The sequence below is a fragment of the Anser cygnoides genome, chromosome W, assembly GCF_040182565.1.
Source record: "Anser cygnoides isolate HZ-2024a breed goose chromosome W, Taihu_goose_T2T_genome, whole genome shotgun sequence".
In the NCBI taxonomy this organism is placed as follows: domain Eukaryota; kingdom Metazoa; phylum Chordata; class Aves; order Anseriformes; family Anatidae; genus Anser; species Anser cygnoides.
Genome location: NC_089911.1, coordinates 8,638,640 through 8,642,168, shown reverse-complemented (window position 1 = coordinate 8,642,168; position 3,529 = coordinate 8,638,640). Strand labels below are relative to the sequence as shown.

The 3,529-nt window shown below is 50.8% G+C and overlaps 1 long non-coding RNA gene across 1 annotated transcript; it reads right to left on the bottom strand.

Annotated features, from left to right (window-relative positions):
* Positions 1–658: 658 nt before the first annotated feature.
* LOC136788814 (uncharacterized) lies at positions 659–3,097 on the bottom strand. The gene is made up of 4 exons (XR_010827387.1): positions 2,512–3,097; positions 1,920–2,039; positions 1,331–1,411; positions 659–916 (listed from the first exon to the last, which is right to left on the bottom strand). It is a non-coding gene; the product is annotated as an uncharacterized lncRNA (long non-coding RNA).
* Between the last annotated feature and the right edge of the window lie 432 nt (positions 3,098–3,529).

The window sequence follows — 3,529 nt, the reverse complement described above, 5'->3', positions numbered from 1 at the left end:
CCCACCCCGGTGACCCCCGGCAAGCCCCCGGGCGCCCCCGAGGACCCAATCCCGGTGACCCCCGGCAAGCCCCCGGGCGCCTCCGAGGACCCTCCCCGGTGACCCCCGCCAAGCCCCCGGGCGCCTCTGAGGACCCACCCCGGTGAGCCCCGCCAAGCCCCCGGTGCCCCCTAGGACCCACTCCGGTAAACCCCGGCGGGACCCTGGGCGCCCCCGAGTACCCTCCCCGGTGACCTATGGCAAGCCCCCGGGCGTCTCCGAGGACCCACCCCGGTGACCCCCGGCGGGACCATGGGCGCCCCCGAGGACCCACCCCGGTGACCCCCGGCAAGCCCCCGGCCGCCTCCAATGACCCACCCCGGTGACCCCCGGCAAGCACCCGGGCACCCCCTTGGATCCACGCTGGTGACCCGCGGCAAGCCCACGTGCGTCCCCGAGGACCCACCCCGGTGACCCCCGGGAAGCCCCCGGGCACCCCCAAGGACCCATACCGGTGACCCCTGGAAAACCCCGGGCGCCCCCTAGGACCCACCCCAGTAACCACGGGCAAGCCCCCGGGCGCCCCCGAGGACCCACCCCGGTGACCCCCGCCGGGACCCCAGGCGCCCCCGAGCACCCACCCCGGTGACCCCCGGCAAGCCCCAGGCGCCCCCGAGTACAAACCCCGGTGACCCCCGGCAAGCCCCCAGGTGCCCCCGAGGACCCACCCCGGTGACCCCTGGCGGGACCCCGGGAGCCCCGGAGCTCCTGTTTTAACCTTCCAGTTTAGGAGGAATGAAATCAAAACAAAAGCATTAATTATTACCTTCCTCTGTAGACGGCGTCACAGTTCTCACCCCTGTCCGGACATTTTCCTTTTCCGGAGCAGGAAAAATCATAGAATCGACGGGAGGAAGAGAAGATCTTGAAGGACCTTCTGTTCAGAGCAAGCAAAACATAAGGAAGTTTACCAAACATAACAAACTATCGCAAAGAACACAGAACTTTAATTATCCGTTACTGTCAAACATACAGTGACCAGAGCATGTAAATAAGAGAGGTGACTAATTTGCCTCTGGTTGCCCTTGCAATTCCCATCTAGAATACCAGCTGGCTGAGAATCAGGTTGCTCGATGCCCCCAGCTAAAAATGGAAGTCTCTCCCTCAAGCAGCTCCCAGCCACCATCACCTGCCATTCTGAAGCCAATCAAATTTCACTTCTTTGGCAAATAGTTGGATTCACCAAAGCATAGCCAGCTACCCGGTATTGCTGGAAGAATTTCTTTTTTAAAAAAGAACGTCAAACGGGATGAAGGTGAACAGGGTAAGAAAGTAGGGAATATTAACTCACCACCGTGTCTCTTAGTTTTTTCCTTCATTTTCTGCGATTTGATTTCTTCAAGTGTTTTTATTCCAAAATTCAGACCGTCCTCTGAAAACAGAAAACACTTAATGAGACTAAGACTTAGAGGCACTCACTGAGGACCACAGATCCTCAGGCTTCTTAGTGCTCAGGAACTTTCAGAAGTATTTAGAATAAAGCCTGTCAACACTCCTCACAAGTGAAACAACCATAGAATCAATGGCATTTTGCCCCTCCTTTCACCCTTCAGGGTAAAAGCTGTAGTTTTCATTTTAATCCATTTACGTGATATTAGATCCCTCTATCGTTAGATATGGCTTTCAACAGTGGTTGCCAGGCTGCACGTGCAGCCATTTAAACTCCATGCTGTGACCCTGTTTTGTTCTCCAAAAGGAAAGAAAAGGAGTTCAACTTTCTGACCCAATGGGCACATGATGGTATCAGGGAGAAATGAGATCATGGAAATAACCGAGTCCATTCAGCACCCCTACATTCTGTTGTGTTTTTACGCCACATTGCTTTCGAGTTCATTGGCAAGTTCTCCTTCCGATTTATCCTACTACAGGTGCCGGAATACCTTGCTTAGCAGTAGTAGCACTGGCTTTCCGAGTGGAAATCATCCGTAATCCATTTTGGCCTTCCTCAGCTGGTTGCTGGACGGGAGTTTTAGTTTCTTCTCCTTCCGCAGAAAGCTGGTCTGAAGGGGAAAAATCTGTTCAGCTATGCATAGACCAGATTGTTCATGATTATGTAGCTCATGCGATGACACTCCAGTCCATGGCTCATATAAAAAAGCTTTTTTTTTCTTTTTTTTTAATACAGCTACACTGACCTGATGAACTCGTAAGGAGACTACACTAGGACAAAACATCTCGGACTCTAGATTCTCTCTGCAGCTTTAACTACTACACAACATATTACTCTTCAGACAGAAGAAAAAGGAATTTCCCTCCTACTTTCACATAGAGCTTTACACAACAGACCAGCTAAAGCCAAGAGTGGTTCTAAGCTTTCCTCCAGCATTTCAGGTTCTGTCCACTGACCGCCAGACAAAGCCACCAGCGAGCTGACCAGACTGCCTGCCCTATCGCTAGTCAGACCTCAGCTCATCTGTGATTTATACATTCATTTACAGCACAAAGTCCTTCCAAGAACCAAAGCATGCTCACCATCGTCATCTTCATCATCATCTGCAGCATTGATTACAACTGGAGGGTGTGTAGGGCTTGGGACATTTTCCGAGTTTTCCACTTTCGTCACCCGCCTTAGCTATGGAGAGGGATTGGACTGGACAGAAAGTTTGTTTTGCTGCAGTGACATCTGAGCCACTTTCAAATCATCGTGATTTGATACACTTGGCAGTGTAGCTAGAGGAAGAGGAGGATCATCAGTAACATGGCAGTTTAAAACTTTGGCCACAATGCACGAAGATGGTAGCTAAGGCAGATAACCTGCACAGGCAATGAATGCAGCATCTCCTTTTGCCCATCCCGCCACTGTTTACACCGTGAACAATGACTTGCCTTCAAACAACAACACATCTCCCTACCACCCAGCAGAAGACGAAACAACAGAAAGCAAACTGCAAGGCAAATATCACACAAAGCAGAGAGAAGCTGAGCATGAAAGCAGAAAACAAATACCAGCAGTACACCAGCAGGACACTCGGTTTAGCTGACCACCTAGGACTGCAGACCTTTTCCTGCACTCACAAATGAACGGGTACCTGATGTCTCCTACAGTATTGGCACCCACTAAGGAATATTCAAAATTAATTCCTCAATACTTAAAGAAAAAGGACCTAAACTCACTCTAACGAAGACTCCATCGATGTAACGTCCCTTTGCGTGATGAAAAGCACAGTTGGCTTTCTGACAGCCTACTGGCTGCTTCTCCCAGTAGCAGGGAATCTCACTGCGCTTTTTCTGAAGACAGAAAGAAAGACAAGCTCGTGATAACATGCACCTAAGGTTTGCAAAGAGATGCACAGTTCCGGATCATGACCGCAATAGGGCTGTCACAATACAGTGCTGAAACATCATTCCAAAGGTCACTTTATCACTCAAGTATAGTATTTCCGGGCATATTCACAAAGTTTGCAGAAGCTGTAACCACTATGCACGTTTAGCCTTGTCATCATTCAGTTTGAGAAGACAGGCACTCTCAGACATCACTTTAGGGTGGGTT